Source organism: Rutidosis leptorrhynchoides, chromosome 2 (genome assembly GCF_046630445.1).
Source record: "Rutidosis leptorrhynchoides isolate AG116_Rl617_1_P2 chromosome 2, CSIRO_AGI_Rlap_v1, whole genome shotgun sequence".
NCBI classification, from domain to species: domain Eukaryota; kingdom Viridiplantae; phylum Streptophyta; class Magnoliopsida; order Asterales; family Asteraceae; genus Rutidosis; species Rutidosis leptorrhynchoides.
Window position 1 is genome coordinate 568,695,200 of NC_092334.1, and position 23,296 is coordinate 568,718,495.

General features: G+C 36.1%; 1 pseudogene; it reads left to right on the forward strand.

The window, feature by feature from the left end:
- The first annotated feature begins 17,818 nt into the window (after nucleotides 1-17,818).
- On the forward strand, nucleotides 17,819-23,296 carry LOC139889798 (putative disease resistance RPP13-like protein 1; annotated as a pseudogene).

Genomic DNA, 23,296 nt, shown 5'->3' on the forward strand with positions numbered 1-23,296 from the left:
TAAGGATTATCCAAATTTAAAAAAGAATATAGAAATAACGAGAAAAATTCTAAGCTCATGATGATGTCATCAAAATAATCAATTGTATTTAAAAAGCAGGTGGCCAGCCGCGCGTTGCGGCGGCCACCTTAAAAAGGCGTTTATGTACAACGGGCATAATTGTGCGTAATATAATGTCTACATATATCGCATTGTTGTTTTCTACATAATTGTAGAGTAGTTAATTTAACACATCTGTTACAATAGTGCAATATCTATCCACAGGAAAAAAATAAACCGAAAGGCGGGGCGACACAACCCTCAACCAAAACAATTTCTGCATACCACTTTCTCCATGCTAAAGATGCAACGTACATGATTAGGCTTATGATTACCTTACAGTAAAACTAATTCCGATGATGATGAAAGGAAGCAAAAAATGGATAGATCAAACTTATTGCAAAATGGGAAAACATAAGTTTATATATGATATTGAAAATGAACAAATAACAAAGACTTTACCTCAATTTCGGTGTACGCCTATTCATGAGGACCCCAAGGTACCAGTTGAGGAAGAGGATGGGGTATAACATGTAACATCCAGCACATTCTGACCGTCGCTCCTTCTATAGTCGTGTCATATACCAAATACATTATCGATTATTCGTGATTCAGATAACGTGTTTGGAACACCCTGCTGGTCAAAAAAAATACTCAAAGTTATATAAATATTAAACATTAAACATTTATAGTATATTATGCTTACCTACGTATTGTTGTTGAGCCAATGGGACCAACGGGATGGCGTCATTTCTCGAGTGTTGATCATGGCAGCCTTTAAGGATAAGAAACAGTCCATTTGTTAATGTAAAACAAACACAATAAAAAAATATACGTATAGCTAATAACATCAAAACAATAAAATAACCACACGGGTCGACCCATACATACAAAGTTACGTACTACTAATTGATATAGAGATACCAATAATGCAAACTGCACATCTTAAGATTTTCCTATAAATATAACTATAATTTCAATTTGTATATGTATTACCTCAAAAACCAACACATTATCAGGATCTAAAACCGATAATGTCGATAACTGAAATAGTTCTTCGACGATATAGTGACCATGAAAATGCCATCTACCGACCAAAGCAATGTACTAAAATATGGCTTTTTTATTAACACATATTTTTTTTTACCAAAATGACACTGAATTAGTTACATAAATCAATAAAAAGGATACCAAAATACCCTATGATTACTCATTCTATATGCTGTGCAGATTCTGTTATTTGCAAATTGTAACAATTGAACATCATCACCTATACTTACATATATATTCATTTTAAAAATATCAGTTGAACTCAACCTGGGAAAGCCAACATATTAAATACCAAGTCGATAAACAATCGCATATATTTGCATACCATTTACTACATAAAAAACAACATAACATTAAAAAGAAAAAAGAAAAAATAAAAATAAAAAAAAAATAATCAAAAGCATAAAACAAACTTACTGTACGATGTCGTTAAGCGCAACTAAAGAAATAAGCCACAAAAGCAAAACGCAAGGCACTCCTAACATAAGAACATTTAATAGAAATCCACAACATTCTATAAAGACGATAACAAACTGCAGAAAACCCAAGTGTCCGATGCCCCTATGACTGATCTAATTAAATACGGAGTAGTAACATATATAGCAAATATCTTATAGCGTCTGCTGTAATGGATGGTTTAGGTCGAGAAAACATATTTTACAGAATATGCAACAATGGTTACGATCTTAAACCGTAAATTTTGCAAATGAATTCATAAAAAATATTAGTTTCAAACTGGAGATCATAATTCACTGAAAAGGCAGTTATGACGTATATAATTACATGTACACACAATTAAAGATCAATTGCAATTTCAGAGAATGACCTTACAACATGTTTAACAATATTCCACAATTAGCCGAACTGTATGTTGTGCTTCATTATTTGAATTACTACCACCATCTGCATATATAATAGTATAAAAGAAATAGCTTTGCTTGAGTCATTTTGGTGTATTCAGGAAACAACAGGAACATCAGGTATTACTGGTCAGTTTGCTCTATCAAGTATCGCTTCCTAAATTTTAAAAACAGAAACAGTTTTGCAGCTCAGATAGGTATATATGATTCCAACCAAGAGAACCCGAATCACCATGGCTGCAACTAATATGTTGCCCCGCTAAGATATGACGCGTTTTCTCATGGCGAGACTCAAATAGCAGACTTTCAACATCACAGCCTCGCACTCAAAACCCTTCTAAATCAACGGTAATATTTATTCACATCAGAATTTTGTGTTCGTAATTCTTAGCAAGAGGAGACGAATGACCATGGTTGCAACTCATTTGTTGCGCTACCACGATACGATCCGTTTTTTTCTCATTGCAAGAATCAGCTAACAAATTTTCATCATCAGGAGCCACGGCTACAACAAATCGTTGCCTTTCCAATAGGTGACCGAGAGCACACATATTCACCATCAAAGCTTTCCTAAGCTGCAAAGAATGCAACAAAAAACAAAATATGAGCACGTATACAGTTACTGTATATGTTGCATTTTAAAATAAACATAAATAAGAGAGCGTTTGAAATAATTAACATGTGCATCGTCAAACTTTGAAAGCAAATAAGACCCCAAACATTTCAGTGTTTCAAAAGATGCAGCGAACAATATGGAGTTGACAATAAGCAGCCGTTTTACAAATTTTATTTGAGCAAAAATATGCAATCCGTTAGTCTTTTCAAAGTTCCAGTTAGAAAATATACCAATAACTATACACAAAAAATGATGTTAAGGATTACCTGTAAACCTAATAAGCAAGTAACGTAACCAAGATCAACAACATTTTAGAAAGAGAACGAAATAAAAAAAATGAAACCCTAACCTTTATATGGATGATGTCGATTACCGGACAATAAAAGGAGCGGAAACCCTGTAATTTCAAGCTCATCGATCACCTCAGGCAACACTAATCGCTATTGGAACCGGACCGCAAACCCTAGTGGTCCAGTACGCTGACAATTCGGACGGTGAAGAAACCGGAGCCTCTTACAGGCGAAGAAACCGCGCTGATTATGTTGGGCATGGTTGGAGAAGAGACCGACGATTGTCGGGCCGGAGATGGTGGCGACGAGATGGAGCTGTGGAGGGGAAAAATCGCTCGAAGACCCTGGAGAGATCCGTGGGGGAACAAAGGGGAAGGGGTGAAGTGTTGTGAACTTGTGATTAAGAGGTGATCGACTGTAACACAAATTTGAAAGAAAATAACTCTATTAGATTACAGAGTATTACAAAACTCTAAAACAAAAAACTCTCAAACTAACACACTAGGATTTCTCACCACTCTCTAGGGATGTATTCACTCTTGGTTAGGATTACACTTTAACTCACACACACTAACTAGGTGTGATTACACTTTTCTGAATGATTTGGGATGATTTACAATTGAGGTTTGCACCTCTATTTATAGTAAAAATTCTATGGCGGTGGAAGGGTGTGAACGGAGATGGTGGGCGGCCGTCATCGTGTTCATCTTTGCTTCTTCTACATGGTGTTCAAAGAAGGCTACTTTGAACATCTAGAAGGTGAGCTTCTAGATTGTAGGCTGGAAACTTTCAATTCTCCCCCTCCAGCCGAATCCACGAACATTCCAGTTATGTCTCTGCATAACTCCAACTTCTCTCGAGTCACCACCTTTGTTAACATATCCGCAGGATTCTCCTTTGTATGGATCTTCACTAGTCTCAACAGTTGTCGATCAATTACCTCGCGTATCCAATGATAGCGAATATCAATATGTTTTGTACGGGAATGGTACATGGAGTTCTTGCTCAAATCTAGAGCACTCTGACTGTCACAATGTACCTTGTACTCCTTTTGCTTGATTCCAAATTCTTGGAGATAACGCTTTAACCACAACATTTCTTTTCCAGCTTCTGCGGCAGCAATATACTCTGCTTCAGTTGTGGATAATGCAACACACCTCTGTAGTCTTGACTGCCATGAAACAGCTCCCCCTGCAAAAGTGTAAATGAATCCTGAAGTAGATTTCCTACTATCAGGATCTCCGACCATATTCGCATCTGTATAGCCTTCCAAGATTGGATCAGCTCCCCCGTAACAAAGACATAGATTCGTTGTACCCTTAAGATATCTGAGAATCCATTTTACCGCATTCCAATGCTCTTTTCCGGGGTTCGAGAGAAAACTACTCACTGTTCCCACTGCGTGAGCAATATCGGGCCTTGTACACACCATTGCATACATCAAACTTCCAACTGCTGAGGAATATGGTACTGACGACATCTCCCCGATCTCTTCCTTGGATGAGGGACAAGAACTCTTGCTTAACTTGAAATGGTTAGCTATTGGAATGCTAACAGGTTTGGCATTGTTCATATTGAAACGTGAAAGCACTCGTTCAATATACTTCTCCTGAGATAGCCATAACCTTTTATTCTTCCTATCTCGGGTTATCTGCATTCTCAAAATCTGTTGAGCCTGTCCTAAGTCTTTCATGTCAAAAGACTTAGAGAGTTCCTTCTTCAGCTGGTTGATCTTCGTTACGTCTTTTCCTACGATCAAAATATCGTCTACATAAAGTAGAAGAGCAACGAAATCTCCTTCAGAAAACTTCTGAATGTAGACACACTCATCTGCTGCAGTTTTCTTGTACCCGCGACTCACCATGCACGAGTCAAACTTCTTGTATCACTGCCTAGGTGCCTGCTTTAAACCGTACAAACTTTTCTTCAGCTTGCTTACGAGATTATCTCCTGAAATCTCAAAACCTTCTGGCTGCTCCATGTAAATTTCTTCATGTAAATCTCCATGAAGAAAAGCTGTCTTTACATCCATCTGTTCAAGCTCCAAGTTCATACTTGCGACCAATCCAAGTATGACTCTAATTGAAGTCATCTTGACTACTGGTGAAAATATCTCGTCAAAATCAATCCCTTTCTTCTGTTGGAATCCTTTGACTACAAGTCGTGCTTTGTATTTCACCACTTTTCCACTACCATCCTTTTTCAGCTTGAACACCCATTTATTTTTTAGTGCCTTCTTCCCGCGTGGAAGTTCTACAATCTCATAAGTTTGATTTTTCTGCAGAGAATCCATCTCATCCTGCATTGCGAGCAACCATTTTTCTTTATCCTTATGAGTTACTGCTTCATGAAAACTCTCCGGTTCTCCATCTTCAGTAAGTAGAAGGTACTCGGATTCTGGATATCTACTCGATGGAATCCGACCTCGTTCAGATCTACGAACTTCTGGAACATTCTGAGGAGATCCACCATCATCTTGACCTTGTGATGGTGCTGGAATGTAGTGACCCGAACTTTTCCATGTTTATATATATTAATTGAGATTGATATTTACATGATTAAATGTTTCCAACATGTTAAGCAATCAAACTTGTTAAGACTTGATTAATTGAAATATGTTTCATATAGACAATTGACCACCCAAGTTGACCGGTGATTCACGAACGTTAAAACTTGTAAAAACTATATGATGACATATATATGGATATATATATAGTTAACATGATACTATGATAAGTAAACATATCATTAAGTATATTAACAATGAACTACATATGTAAAAACAAGACTACTAACTTAATGATTTTTAAACGAGACATATATGTAACGATTATCGTTGTAAAGACATTTAATGTATATATATATCATATTAAGAGATATTCATACATGATAATATCATGATAATATAATAATTTAAAATCTCATTTGATATTATAAACATTGGGTTAACAACATTTAACAAGATCGTTAATCTAAAGGTTTCAAAACAACACTTACATGTAACGACTAACGATGACTTAACGACTCAGTTAAAATGTATATACATGTAGTGTTTTAATATGTATTTATACACTTTTGAAAGACTTCAATACACTTATCAAAATACTTCTACTTAACAAAAATGCTTACAATTACATCCTCGTTCAGTTTCATCAACAATTCTACTCGTATGCACCCGTATTCGTACTCGTACAATACACAGCTTTTAGATGTATGTACTATTGGTATATACACTCCAATGATCAGCTCTTAGCAGCCCATGTGAGTCACCTAACACATGTGGGAACCATCATTTGGCAACTAGCATGAAATATCTCATAAAATTACAAAAATATGAGTAATCATTCATGACTTATTTACATGAAAACAAAATTACATATCCTTTATATCTAATCCATACACCAACGACCAAAAACACCTACAAACACTTTCATTCTTCAATTTTCTTCATCTAATTGATCTCTCTCAAGTTCTATCTTCAAGTTCTAAGTGTTCTTCATATATTCTACAAGTTCTAGTTACATAAAATCAATAATACTTTCAAGTTTGCTAGCTCACTTCCAATCTTGTAAGGTGATCATCCAACCTCAAGAAATCTTTGTTTCTTACAGTAGGTTATCATTCTAATACAAGGTAATAATCATATTCAAACTTTGGTTCAATTTCTATAACTATAACAATCTTATTTCAAGTGATGATCTTACTTGAACTTGTTTTCGTGTCATGAATCTGCTTCAAGAACTTCGAGCCATCCAAGGATCCGTTGAAGCTAGATCCATTTTTCACTTTTCCAGTAGGTTTATCCAAGGAACTTAAGGTAGTAATGATGTTCATAACATCATTCAATTCATACATATAAAGCTATCTTATTCGAAGGTTTAAACTTGTAATCACTAGAACATAGTTTAGTTAATTCTAAACTTGTTCGCAAACAAAAGTTAATCCTTCTAACTTGACTTTCAAAATCAACTAAACACATGTTCTATATCTATATGATATGCTAACTTAATGATTTAAAACCTGGAGACATGAAAAACAACGTAAAACCGGATTTACGCCGTCGTAGTAACACCGCGGGCTGTTTTGGGTTAGTTAATTAAAAACTATGATAAACTTTGATTTAAAAGTTTTTATTCTGAGAAAATGATTTTTATTATGAACATGAAACTATATCCAAAAATTATGGTTAAACTCAAAGTGGAAGTATGTTTTCTAAAATGGTCATCTAGACGTCGTTCTTTCGACTGAAATGACTACCTTTACAAAAATGACTTGTAACTTATTTTTCAGACTATAAACCTATACTTTTTCTGTTTAGATTCATAAAATAGAGTTCAATATGAAACCATAGCAATTTGATTCACTCAAAACGGATTTAAAATGAAGAAGTTATGGGTAAAACAAGATTGGATAATTTTTCTCATTTTAGCTACGTGAAAATTTGTAACAAATCTATTCCAACCATAACTTAATCAACTTGTATTGTATATTATGTAATCTTGAGATACCATAGACACGTATACAATGTTTCGACCTATCATGTCGACACATCTATATATATTTCGGAACAACCATAGACACTCTATATGTGAATGTTGGAGTTAGCTATACAGGGTTGAGGTTGATTCCAAAATATATATAGTTTGAGTTGTGATCAATACTGAGATACGTATACACTGGGTCGTGGATTGATTCAAGATAATATTTATCGATTTATTTCTGTACATCTAACTGTGGACAACTAGTTGTAGGTTACTAACGAGGACAGCTGACTTAATAAACTTAAAACATCAAAATATATTAAAAGTGTTGTAAATATATTTTGAACATACTTTGATATATATGTATATATTGTTATAGGTTCGTGAATCAACCAGTGGCCAAGTCTTACTTCCCGACGAAGTAAAAATCTGTGAAAGTGAGTTATAGTCCCACTTTTAAAATCTAATATTTTTGGGATGAGAATACATGCAGGTTTTATAAATGATTTACAAAATAGACACACGTACGTGAAACTACATTCTATGGTTGAATTATCGAAATCGAATATGCCCCTTTTTATTAAGTCTGGTAATCTAAGAATTAGGGAACAGACACCCTAATTGACGCGAATCCTAAAGATAGATCTATTGGGCCTAACAAACCCCATCCAAAGTACCGGATGCTTTAGTACTTCGAAATTTATATCATATCCGAAGGGTGTCCCGGAATGATGGGGATATTCTTATATATGCATCTTGTTATTGTCGGTTACCAGGTGTTCACCATATGAATGATTTTTATCTCTATGTATGGGATGTGTATTGAAATATGAAATCTTGTGGTCTATTGTTACGATTTGATATATATAGGTTAAACCTATAACTCACCAACATTTTTGTTGACGTTTAAAGCATGTTTATTCTCAGGTGAATATTAAGAGCTTCCGCTGTTGCATACTAAAATAAGGACAAGATTTGGAGTCCATGTTTGTATGATATTGTGTAGAAACTGCATTCAAGAAACTGATTTCGATGTAACATATTTGTATTGTAAACCATTATGTAATGGTCGTGTGTAAACAGGATATTTTAGATTATCATTATTTGATAATCTACGTAAAGCTTTTTAAACCTTTATTTATGAAATAAAGGTTATGGTTTATTTTAAAAATGAATGCAGTCTTTGAAAAATGTCTCATATAGAGGTCAAAACCTCGCAACGAAATCAATTAATATGGAACGTTTTTAATCAATAAGAACGGGACATTTCAGTTGGTATCCGAGCGTTGGTCTTAGAGAACCAGAATTTTGCATTAGTGTGTCTTATCGAGTTTGTTAGGATGCATTAGTGAGTCTGGACTTCGACCGTGTTTACTTGAAAAATGATTGCTTAACAAATTTTGTTGGAAACTATATATTTTTAACATGTGAATATTATGTGATATATTAATCTCTTAACGCGTTTGATATTATGTGATAGATGTCTACCTCTAGAACAAGTCCCATTGACTCACCTAATAATAATGAAGAGTCAAATTTAAATTGGAATGATTCGTGGACTGATTCACAAGTTCCCGAAGAGGAACCGGAAGAAGAGTCGGAACCGGAAGAAGAATCGGAACCGGAAGAAGAATCGGAACCGGATGAAGAAATAGAACCGGTGGGGGAAATAATAAAACGGTTAAGTAAAAGAAAATCCTCAACCAACCGACCAAGGTTAATTATGGTCAATGGTGTTTCCGCCAAGGAAGCAAAATATTGGGAGGATTACCAATTCTCCGATGAATCGGATTCCGACGAGAATTCCGATGATGTTATAGAAATTACCCCAACTGAATTTAAAAAGGCAAAAGAAAATAATAAGGAAAAGGGCATAAAAATAGAGAAATCTAATTCCAACCCCGATGAACTTTATATGTATCGTCAACCCCCGAAGTCCTTAAGTTGTAACAATGACCCGGGAACCTCTAAACCACCAGGTTTTTCTAAACCAATGTGGAAAATGACGGCTCGTATTAGGGGAACATCATATATCCCTAGAAACTTGGCAAAACGAACCAAAATCGAAGAAGAAGAAATGACCGAGTCGGAATAAGATAGTTGTATTCGTGTGGTGTAATATATGTAATATAGTGTGCTTATGCTTTATGATATATGTAAAAATTGCTTGTATTAATAAGTATTTTTTTTTATGAATCTAACTCTTGTCTATTTTACAGTATAAAAACACAAAATAGATAGACAACCCAATATTTTAAGAGACCTACCCGGAGACATGATTGATGAAATCTTGTCTAGAGTCGGCCAGAATTCCTCGGCACAACTATTTAAGGCGAGATTAGTTTGTAAGACATTCGAAGAACGTTCCAAGAATGCCTTGGTTTATAAGAGACTTTCGTTTGAAAGATGGGGGATATCACATTGGGAAACCCATAAGTTACGATGTGTTTACTTTGACGCATATATTGCGGGGAACCCAAATGCTATTTTACGCAACGGGTTAAGAAATTATTTTGACTCAATATATCCGAATATTGGACTTCGTGATTTAGAAAAAGCGGCTAACATGCAACATAAAGAAGCATGTTATGCTTACGGATTAGTAATGTTCGCTTCTCACCAAAGTGAGAACAAGAACATCGGGCTACAACTATTAAACAAAACGTTTCCACAAGTGACGGAGTCGGTAATTGGGGTAAGAAATGAGGTTTTTAGATTATTACAGGACTGTTGGACATTACGTAACCCTCGTCCCTTTGACGACGTTACAACACGCTGTCTTATCAACGGCCATAACGGTTATGTTCCACAAGACCAAGGATGGGAAGTAATCCTAGTAAAACCATAATGCATGACTTGTTTCTGGACGTATGAATTACGTGTCTTTATTGCCTTTGCTGAACGACTTGTGTACTAGCTAGAATTATCTTCACAACTATCTTGTATCAAATTTATTGTGTGCTATATTTCATGCTATATGTAAAATAAGCGGTATTGTAAGTTTGTAAAATATTGTGTAAAAGTTTGAACGCGAAATATTATTATAATCAGTTTTTCATATAGAATTGTAGTAGTTGAATTGTATATTAGCTACTAAGTATGAACTTAACGGGTAGGTACTACCCGAATTTAAACTTATAAAACGCTAATATGAAGAAAAAGCTTTTATAAATGAGTTCGTATTATGCTACGAAATACTATTAACTACTCTTAATATTCTGTATGATTAACTTGTTCCATTTGACTATTTTGAAGGAAATGGCACCGACTACTCGACACACCGTGAATATGAATGAAGAGGAATTCCGTACTTTTCTAGCTTCAAACATAGCCGCAGTACAGGCTGCGCTACATACCAACAATAACCTTGGATCTAGCAGTACAGGAAATCGTGTAGGATGCACCTACAAAGAATTCACTGCCTGCAAACCTTTGGAATTTGATGGAACCGAAGGACCAATCGGATTGAAACGGTGGACCGAGAAGGTCGAATCGGTGTTTGCCATAAGTAAGTGTACTGAAGAGGACAAAGTGAAGTACGCTACGCATACCTTCACAGGTTCTGCGTTAACATGGTGGAATACCTATCTAGAGCAAGTGGGACAAGACGATGCGTACGCACTACCGTGGTCAGCATTCAAGCACTTGATGAACGAGAAGTACCGTCCCAGAACCGAGGTCAATAAGCTCAAGACAGAACTTAGAGGGTTACGAACCCAAGGATTTGATATTACCACGTATGAAAGACGATTCACAGAATTGTGCCTATTGTGTCCGGGAGCGTTCGAAGATGAGGAAGAAAAGATCGACGCGTTTGTGAAAGGATTACCGGAAAGAATCCAAGAAGATATAAGTTCACACGAGCCCGCCTCCATACAACAGGCATGTAGAATGGCTCACAAACTAGTGAACCATATTGAAGAAAGAATTAAAGAACAGACTGCTGAAGAGGCCAATGTGAAGCAAGTCAAAAGAAAGTGGGAGGAAAACGGTGATAAGGATCACCAATATAACAACAACAGCAATTACAACAATAATCGCAACAATTATCCCAACAATCGCAACATCAATCGCAACTACAACAAACGGCCCAACAACAACAACAACAACAACAACAGCAACTACAACAATCATCCCAACAACAATAATAACCGCAACAACAACAACAATCAGAAGCAGCTATGCCAAAGGTGTGAAAAGTATCACTAGGGGTTCTGCACCAAATTTTGCAATAAGTGTAAAAGAAATGGTCATAGCGTGGCGAAGTGTGAGGTCTACGGACCAGGGGTTAATAGAACGAAAGGAACAAATGGTGTCGGAACGAGTAATGGTGGAGCAAGTAGTGTCGGAGCAAGTTATGCCAATGTAGTTTGTTATAAATGTGGAAAACCGGGCCACATTATTAGAAATTGCCCGAACCAGGAGAACACGAATGGACAAGGCCGCGGAAGAGTTTTTAATATTAATGCGGCAGAGGCACAGGAAGACCCGGAGCTTGTTACGGGTACGTTTCTTATTGACAATAAATCTGCTTACGTTTTATTTGATTCGGGTGCGGATAGAAGCTATATGAGTAGAGATTTTTGTGCTAAATTAAGTTGTCCATTGACGCCTTTGGATAGTAAATTTTTACTCGAATTAGCAAATGGTAAATTAATTTCAACAGATAATATATGTCGGAATCGAGAAATTAAACTGGTTAGCGAAACATTTAAGATTGACTTGATACCAGTAGAGTTAGGGAGTTTTGATGTGATAATTGGTATGGACTGGTTGAAAGAAGTGAAAGCAGAGATCGTTTGTTACAAAAATGCAATTCGCATTATACGAGAAAAAGGAAAACCCTTAATGGTGTACGGAGAAAAGGGCAACACGAAGCTACATCTTATTAGTAATTTGAAGGCACAAAAACTAATAAGAAAAGGTTGCTATGCTGTTCTAGCACACGTCGAGAAAGTACAAACTGAAGAAAAGAGCATCAATGATGTTCCCATCGCAAAAGAATTTCCCGATGTATTTCCGAAAGAATTACCGGGATTACCCCCACATCGATCCGTTGAATTTCAAATAGATCTTGTACCAGGAGCTGCACCAATAGCTCGTGCTCCTTACAGACTCGCACCCAGCGAGATGAAAGAACTGCAAAGCCAATTACAAGAACTTTTAGAGCGTGGTTTCATTCGACCAAGCACATCACCGTGGGGAGCTCCTGTTTTGTTTGTCAAGAAGAAAGATGGTACATACAGGTTGTGTATCGACTACCGAGAGTTGAACAAACTTACCATCAAGAACCGCTACCCACTACCGAGAATCGACGACTTATTTGATCAACTACAAGGCTCGTCTGTTTATTCAAAGATTGACTTACGTTCCGGGTATCATCAAATGCGGGTGAAAGAAGATGATATTCCAAAGACTGCTTTCAGAACACGTTACGGTCATTACGAGTTTATGGTCATGCCGTTTGGTTTAACTAATGCACCAGCTGTGTTCATGGACCTTATGAACCGAGTGTGTGGACCATACCTTGACAAATTTGTCATTGTTTTCATTGATGACATACTTATTTACTCAAAGAATGACCAAGAACACGGTGAACATTTGAGAAAGGTGTTAGAAGTATTGAGGAAGGAAGAATTGTACGCTAAGTTTTCAAAGTGTACATTTTGGTTGGAAGAAGTTCAATTCCTCGGTCACATAGTGAACAAAGAAGGTATTAAGGTGGATCCGGCAAAGATAGAAACTGTTGAAAAGTGGGAAACCCCGAAAACTCCGAAACACATACGCCAGTTTTTAGGACTAGCTGGTTACTACAGAAGGTTCATCCAAGACTTTTCCAGAATAGCAAAACCCTTGACTGCATTAACGCATAAAGGGAAGAAATTTGAATGGAATGATGAACAAGAGAAAGCGTTTCAGTTATTGAAGAAAAAGCTAACTACGGCACCTATATTGTCATTGCCTGAAGGGAATGATGATTTTGTGATTTATTGTGACGCATCAAAGCAAGGTCTCGGTTGTGTATTAATGCAACGAACGAAGGTGATTGCTTATGCGTCTAGACAATTGAAGATTCACGAACAAAATTATACATGATTTGGAATTAGGCGCGGTTGTTTTTGCATTAAAGACTTGGAGGCACTACTTATATGGGGTCAAAAGTATTATATATACCGACCACAAAAGTCTTCAACACATATTTAATCAGAAACAACTGAATATGAGGCAGCGTAGGTGGATTGAATTGTTGAATGATTACGACTTTGAGATTCGTTACCACCCGGGGAAGGCAAATGTGGTAGCCGATGCCTTGAGCAGGAAGGACAGAGAACCCATTCGAGTAAAATCTATGAATATAATGATTCATAATAACCTTACTACTCAAATAAAGGAGGCGCAACAAGGAGTTTTAAAAGAGGGAAATTTAAAGGATGAAATACCCAAAGGATCGGAGAAGCATCTTAATATTCGGGAAGACGGAACCCGGTATAGGGCTGAAAGGATTTGGGTACCAAAATTTGGAGATATGAGAGAAATGGTACTTAGAGAAGCTCATAAAACCAGATACTCAATACATCCTGGAACGGGGAAGATGTACAAGGATCTCAGGAAATATTTTTGGTGGCCGGGTATGAAAGCCGATGTTGCTAAATACGTAGGAGAATGTTTGACGTGTTCTAAGGTCAAAGCTGAGCATCAGAAACCATCAGGTCTACTTCAACAACCCGAAATCCCGGAATGGAAATGGGAAAACATTACTTGGATGATTGGTGGTTTGGACAAGCGGATGAATAAGATTTAGAATATTGGATATTACGTAGTCATTGCGAGCTGTTCTGGAAATGAGGGTGAAAATGGTGTTACGAACGGGTTCGCCGGTAAGTGCTTCAGGTTCTTCACCAAGAGGTGAATGTGGTGGATGGAAGGGATCGCCTTCTTCTTGTCTCTAATGATTAAGTAGATTACGAACCCATCCCCAATTCATCCAGAATAGATGATGGCTAATTGGTTGATCCATTCCGGTTACACTGTCTTCGGAATTCAGGTGAATATCCATATCGGAATAGCTGTTAGAGTTTAAGGAATTTGAACTAGATACGGGATCCATCTTGTATAATTAGGGAGATGATTTTTGATATGAATTAGATTATAGAATTTAGTTTGGTATTCTTCAATACATAATTTACATATATATATATATATATATATATATATATATATATATATATATATATATATATATATATATATATATATATATATATAACCAAATTCCATAAATCACGGAGAAATTTTCGGAAGATGTCAGGAAAAGTTTACAGTAACAGATACGCTAAGATATGAATTTTGTCTATACACTATTCATGCAATCAATGCAGTAAAACGTGTCTAGACTTAAGAATGATAAGCATGTAATTTCCGACAAGAAATGATAAGCAAAACTTTTAACATGCAGACACGGTCGAAGTCCAGACTTACTAATGCATCTTAACAACTATCAGTTAGACACACGCATGCAAGACCTGGTTCGCTAGGACCAACGCTCTGATACCAACTGTGACGATCGCTCCAAATCCATATGGACGAACACGTCATTAATCGATTTCATTGCGAGGTATTTGACCTCTATATGATACGTTTTGTAAACATTGCATTCTTTTGAAAAGGCACACCATAAATGAATATTTAAATCAAAGGTTTTCGACATCTGATGATTTCTACATATAGACAATCACCGTAATATAATAGTTTACAATGATACTTCCGTTGACAATGCAGTCAAAATAAGATACTTGGTGATGATTTGGTGAATGCAACGTTTCCTTGAAAAATATGTCATGTAAGACTCCAGGCACATAGCGTGTCTAACATATAAGCAAACAGCGGAAGACTTCTAGGAACCTGAGAATAAACATGCTAACAAGTGTCAACACAAAGGTTGGTGAGTTCATAGTTTTAGTGTTTCGCATAATTTGTATATAAAAGTGGATCACAAGATTTCAGTTGTTTCATCCAGAAACGTTTATTAATAGATTCTACATAACAGAGCACCCTGGTAACTAAACTTTAACGTTATAATGATAAATACCCCATTCGTTTTAATACACGCAAACCAACGTGTCCTAAACTCAAATAACACACGTCCGTTAAAAGGCTAGCGCTCTAGCTCGGACGGGGATGTCAAGCCCTATGGATCCATATACTGTTATTCGCGCCCACCAGTCCATATCCTATGTACTGGCAGCTACTAGTTACCAAAGCTAAGGGATTTTCGGTTCAAACTCAGTGTAGAATTAAGTATGTACTTGTATCCATTGAGTTTAAAATAAATTGCATGTATTCTCAGCTTAAAAATATATATTGCAAAAGCAATTAAAAGGGGAGCAAATGAAACTCACCTTAGCAGCATATAAAGTCGTTCACCAAAATGTGACTGAAACTCGGATTACCAAATAATCGTAGATCTCAACCTAGAGAACATATGTTGGTCAATAAATGTCTATCAAGCTAGGTCAGGTCATAGTGTATCATAATCCTAATGCTCGAGATCGACATATAATAGTTATCCAAAGTCGTTTCAAAAAGTCAATTTTGACAATAGTTCAACAAAACGAGACGTGCCTTATATAAGGATTCATTTACTCGGTTGGTAATATTTAAAAGTTTACTTTATCAGTCTCGTAAACAAGTTGTTTAAATCTTAATTGTAGATTCAAAAGCAATTTCAATTAACGTCAAACATAATTCAGTTGATCATATCTTTTAATCCGTTCATCGAAACTATTCGATATCTAAATGAAAAGTTATTGATTTTTCGTCAGCTTTCCAAAAACATGTATATCATATACCTTTTACCAGTAATATATGTATTTAATTAGTGATTCATTATAAACTGTTACAACGACGAAATTTAGCATACAAGCATATATAAATATATATACTCGAGCACTAGACATGGATACATAATTAATATATAAAAGATAAGATATGAGTGCTTACGTATCAGTATTGAGATTCAATATTGTAGGAAAGTACGTAGACGTAACGGAGATGATAAACACTAGGTTTGATTCACAAATATACCCCCGAACATTACACATAACCTCCTTGACAATAACCCATAATTTCCTTAGCTCTATCCCGCTTGAAAACCATTTTGAAAGTGACATGCTCATAACCTCGTCGTAGTATTTTATGTATAATACTAATTAATAATATTAATAATAATAAGATTAATAATAATAATAATAATAATAATAATAATAATAATAATAATAATAATAATAATAATAATAATAATAATAAATACGGAGTAATATATAATTTAGAGAAAGAAGTGTGAAAACTGAGCAATTTATAGAACCTTTTCTGAAAAAGTACCCCATGCGATCGCATGGGATTTGTGCTTCAAGGCCATGCGATCGCATGGCCCTCTAATCCAGCTCACAAACTTTTAACTTTTTGTTTGTCGACATAATTTTATATAATATATATAATATATTTAATTTATATAATTAATTATATATTATATTAAATTCACATGCATAGTTGACTTGTAATTTTCGTTCCGATGACTCGTACGTTGTCACTCGACTTATGTTCCGATTCCGGTTTCTCGAACGCATTTTCGTACGCTTAGAAAACTCGCAATTTACGTTTTGTGACTCGTACCTTTGTCAAAATATAGTCTTAAATGATCAATAAACTATATCATTCAAAGTGTATCTTAAACTTTCGAGTGTTTTGGTCATTTACTTCTATAAATCATTGTCTCGCTATTTGTTGATATATAATAACAAATCGTTTTATGACCAAGTTAATATATATTTTCAACATTCATAAACACGTTTTAAATATACGTCGCAATTTATTCATACAATTAATATTCCAACTTATCATATATATTCAAATAAATATTTAAACCAATAAGTTTAATGTACGGTATTAAACAATTAAAACGTTGTTACGTTTTCAAGTTATAGTATATATATGTATCTATTTACATATAATGGTTTGCGAATCATTGAGAACAATCGAAGGGTAATTGAATAGTTCAAAATTTTGAGATTCAACTTCATAGACTTTGCTTATCGTGTCGAAAACGTTAAAGATTAAGTTTAAATTTGGTCAGAAATTTCCGGGTCATCACAATATAAATATGGATGGATGAACTAAAATTATATGGATATGAAAGAACAAAAAATAAATGGATATGAATATGAATACGGCATCATCCGATCCATATCCGATCAATTGTCATCCCTAATAGGATGGATCAAAACTTAGTTTGTTTTTATATCTATTATTATTATTATATCTATATCTATATCTATGGTCTTATTGGTCAATTGAGATCTAACCCTCCCTGTTTAGATCTTAAGCGTTGACCATTAATCGATCTCTTTTTGTTATTCACCTAATACTTTTCATCTCTACTAAAATCGATCTCTACTGATCTAGTTTCTCATCATAAACTAATTAATCATCAATTATTTAATGGCTGAAGTTATCGCTTCTGATCTCATCAAACTTGTTCTTCAGAACTTAGCCTCTGAAGCTGTGAAGAAAATTGCTCGCTCTCGGGGAATTCAATCCGAGATCAACAAGTTTGAGACAAAATTCTCCGACATCCAAGAATTACTTAATGATGCTTCAGAGAAGGAAGTAACTGATAAAGATGTTAAACGGTGGTTGAATAGGCTCCAACATGTGGCTTACGATATGGAGGATGTACTCGATGGCTTAGCAACTGAGGCTATGCACCGCGAGTTCATCGACAAATCTGTTGGCAGCTGCATCAGCAAGGTAAAAATCCCAACTTGCTTCACAAATTTCTCACTAGGTACTCGTTTGAGTAGCAAGTTAGATCAGATTTACAAGGAGTTGAAAGATCTAGAAACCGAAAAAAACTAGTCTTGGTTTGATTGTGAAAGTTGATCATAGTCCAAACAATATAATTAGAAGTTTGGAAACTTCTCTAGTAGATGAATCTAGGATTATTGGACGTGAATTGGAAAAAGAGAAATTTGTCTGCAAATTACTGGCGGATGAACCTGGTGATGAAAACTTTAGCATTGTTCCGATAGTTGGTATGGGTGGGGTTGGTAAAACAACTCTAGCCAAACTTTTGTATAATGACAAACAAGTGAAGGAGCACTTTGAACTCAAGGCGTGGGTTTGTGTTTCGGATGAGTTTGATATCACTCATATAAGCACTATTATCTATCAAAATATGGGCGGAGAAAACAAGGATTTTCGAGATCTTAATCTACTTCAAGTAGCTCTTGAAGATCTACTTACGGGAAAACGTTTTCTGATAGTGTTGGATGATGTATGGAGTGAAAGTTATAAGCATTGGGAAACCTTAGTTGCTCCGTTTCGTAAATGTGCTCCCGGAAGTAAAATCATCATGACAACTCGGAAGACCATATTGATTAACCAGGTAGGCTATACTGATAATACAGGCCAACTAGAGAGCCTGTCACATGATGATGCTGTGACTTTATTTGCTCAAAATGCTTTGGGTTCCCCTAATTTTGATTCACATTTGAATCTGAAACCGCATGGTGAAGGTATCGTGGAAAAATGTGGCCGATTGCCTTTGGCTTTGATAGCACTTGGGAGGTTATTGAGAACCAAAAAAAATGAAGAAGAATACTGGAAGAAAGTGTTGGATAGTGATATATGGACTCTAGAAGATGCCGGTGAAATTGTTCCAGCCCTTAGTAGGCTAAGTTACCAAGATCTTTCAGCGTGTTTGAAGCGGTTGTTCCCATATTGCTCCTTCTTTCCTAAGGACTATTTATTTGATAAGAGGGAGTTGGTTCTATTGTGGATGGCCGAAGGATTTTTACACCATTCGACTGTTGAAACAGAAGAACACTTTGGTCATCAATGTTTTGATGAGATGTTGTCAATGTCATTTTTTCAGCATGCGCCAAACGAAAAATCGTTGTTTGTGATGCATGACTTGATGAATGACTTGGCGGCATCAATTGCTGGTAACTTTTTCGTTAGGTTAGATAATGGCATGGAGAAGGATAAAGGGAGTAAAGCGTTGGAAAAGTGCCGCCACATGTCATTTGTTCGTGAGACATATGGAGCCTATGATAAGTTCAAGGCATTCAAAAGTGCTAGAAGTCTAAGAACAATCTTGGCAACGTCTGTTGGGGAGATAGATTGGCAAAGTTTCTACTTATCTAACAAGATTCTGGTTGACATTTTCTTAATGCTGCCATTGTTAAGGGTCCTGAATTTAAGTAACTTTATGATAAGTGAGATACCAGATACTATTGGTAGCTTGAGGCACTTGAGGTATCTTAATGTATCTCAAACTAATATCACACAACTACCAGAAAGTGTCTGCAACCTCTATAATTTACAAACATTGATCCTGTTTGGCTGTTGGAAATTAGTTAAGTTGCCCAACAACTTCTCAATGCTTAAAAATCTGAGGCATTTTGATATCAGACAAACTAGCTCTTTGAAATTGAATAAGATGCCCTTAGGGATTGGTAAGTTAAAAAGCCTCCAAACACTGTCCAAAATAATTATTGGAGGTGAAAACAGATTTGGAATTAGCGAGCTGAAAGAATTGAAGAACCTGTGCGGGGATATCTGTATTGAAGGGTTGGAGAAAGTGACAAATGCTACTGATGCACGAGGTGCAAACTTTTCGCAGAAGAGGCTTAGCGAGTTAAAGTTGATATGGAGTGATGTGGTCAATGATTCTCGAATAGATATAATTGATAAGGATGTATTAGATGGGATGAAGCCTCATAGTGATACTCTAAAACACCTTAAAATAGTATCATATAGAGGAATAGAGCTTCCAAACTGGGTTGTGGATCCCTCTTTTAATAGGTTGTCACATGTAACTATACGTGATTGTAAAAATTGTACATGTATACCGCCACTAGGGCAGCTACTGTCACTTGAGGAGTTGTTTATTGATGGCATGGATAAGGTGAATAATGTGGGGGTGGAGTTTATTGGTACTGGTGTAGTGTCATTTCCGTCACTTAAAATTCTAAGCTTCAAAAATATGGAGGGGGGTGGGGGTTATGGTCAACCAAAAGAGGGGTTGTGTTTCCGTGCCTTGAGAAGCTTGTTATTAACAAATGTCCAAATCTGGTCGAAGTATCAATCGAAGCACTGCCTTCGCTAAGTCATCTTGAAATAAAGGAGTGTCTTCACGATGTGTTGACAAGTTTAATTCGTGCAGCTTCATCGGTCACAGAGTTAATACTAGGTTGTATTTCAGGTCTTACTGATGATGTGTTCATGAGAGGTTTTGGAGATCATCTGAGGGAACTTGAAAAGGTAATCATCTCGTCATGTGATGGGATAAGATGCTTGTGGGTATCAGAAGCAAAGGCAAGCGTGGTTCTTGAGAGTTTAAGGGAGTTGGAAGTACGAAATTGTGATAATTTGATAAGTCTTGGAGAGAGAGTGGAGGAGGATGATGATGATGATGACGACAAGAGTGGAAGCAATCACTTTGCATCTCTTATAGAGTTGGAAATAGGGAGTTGTAAGAGTATTGAGCGTTGTAGTTGTCCAAACAACATTGAGAGATTGAGTATTTGGGGATGTGATTCAATTAGAGACGTTTCTTTTTCATCGGGAGGAGGGCAGACTCTCAAGTCAATTTATATTGGTGGATGTAACAAAGTAATGAAAAAGGAGTTGGGAGGAGGATATGAAGGAGGAGACAAGACTCAGATGTTTATCAACAACAACAACAACAACAATACAGGGATGCCATCGCTTGAATATCTATATATCACACGTTTTCCACATCTGAAAATCATCGTTGAATTGAATTGCTTCCTTCATATCACCAATTTAATAATAAATGATTGTGAAAGTTTGGAGTCAATACCTGATGTACAACTGCCGAAACTCATCTTCTTAACACATCTGGTAATTTACAACTGTCCAAGTTTGGGTGTTTCATTTCCTGGTGGGCTTTGGCCTCCTAAATTGCAAAACTTAATAATAGGTAAGTTGAAGAAGCCGATATCAGAGTGGGGCCCACAGGAATTCCCACCCTCACTTGTTGAACTAACCTTATATGGTGGGGGATCGTCAGGAAATGAGGATGATGCGAGTATTATTATTAGTGATGACCATTTGTATTGTCTTCTTCCATCGTCTCTCACCTCTCTCCATATAGAAGATTTGAAGGAAATGGAAACAATATCAAAGGGACTGCAACACCTCACATCCCTCAAACATCTTGAAATTCAAGACTGCCCAAAGATTAAACATATCTTATTTCCATCATCTCTTACTTCTCTCCGGATACAAGATTTGAAGGAATTGGAAACAATTTCAAAGGGACTGCAACACCTCACCTCCCTCCAACATCTTGAAATTCAAGACTGCCCAAAGATGAAAGATCTACCGAAAATGCAGTTGAGTTCACTTCTCAGTTTGAGAATCATTGGTTGCCCGAAGCTGAAAAAAAGGCATATCAAAAGTAATAGTAAAGAATCCTACAACTACATGCCCCTAATCTCCCATATCCCCGAAATCGACATACGGGATGAATAATGTGGGTTTGGTGTTTATTAGTACCGGTGTGTCATTCCCGTCACCTAAAATACTAAGCTTCGAAAGTATGAAGAGGTAGACGCATGCTGGACGATTCATCGAGTGTGTCAGGTATGATTTGTTTACTTTTGACCCACCATTTCATTATATCATGCATGTAATCAATCACCAAATCATTATATGTAATCAAATTATTTTTTAACAGAAACTCTGAATTGGTTATTTGGTAAGTCCATATACACTGGAATTTTTTTCTTGTTTTCAAGATTACCAAACAAATACTCATTTCCGATATTCCATCATTGATTTATCCGCTTCTTTGATCATATCACATGATTCTCACTTTATCATATCACATGTTTCTCTTTGTAGCTCAACGGTTGTGGTGTAGATACAGTGCTGAAACTGCTGCTGTAGGGGATCTAATATTCATGGTTTACGGGAGGTATGACCTGTCTATACTTTCTAGTCTCCTACTTTGTATATAATCTGAGGAATAATTCTCATATATTGTATTCTAAAAATATCAACTAAGCAGAAAACTTATGTCAATTACTTAAGTAAACAGGTAAATAATAGGGCGGCTGGACCCAGTCCAGTCCAACCAAACCTGCTTTGACCTTACTCAAACACTTCTAATTTTCCACCTTTGATTGACTCGTGCTATTATGGTTAACATGCAGGACACCAAGCAAAGGAGTTGAATACTTGGTTGAGGTGTCAGCAGCAGATGGTGAGGCCATTGCAATAACTCGTGCTGCTGCAAGCAAACGCACGTCAGTCAAATGCAGAAGTTGACCTGTCAGATTGGGATCGTGAAGAGAAGACTATTTCTAGTGACCACGAATCTGATGTTGTAACTAATTCTGAACAAGTTGTTGTGATATGAGTCTGGTCTATCATCTATATTTAAATGATAATTGATGTTTAAGTTTGGAACTGAAAAATTGGAAAAGTCATGGTGGGATATATTTGGATCTAGCGGTGTTGGAAACTCATGTTGATTAGATTATAGATAATTTGGTTGCTTAGTGAGCATGAGTTTGTTACTGGTGATAATTTGTGCATAGTTATAATTTGAGGAATATGTTATGTGGCCATTTAGTAGTTGTAGTATTTTCCCTACTGGATTGATTTATTATTGTCTACCAAGCTCTATGTTAATATAGCTCTTGATTTATTATTGTCTACCAAGCTCTATGGTTTGTTACTGGTGATAATTTGTCTAGAATAGATGTTTTTACTGGTTCTCACTTACCAAAAATGTTTATTAACTAGTCAAATTTGAGAAAAATTGTGACCAGAGCTGATGCCAAAACTCTTAATGGGTACATTTTGGATGTAGTCTTGCTAAAAGTGAAAGGTATAATTTGGAGTGTATCTTTTAGTGAGAACGAGTGA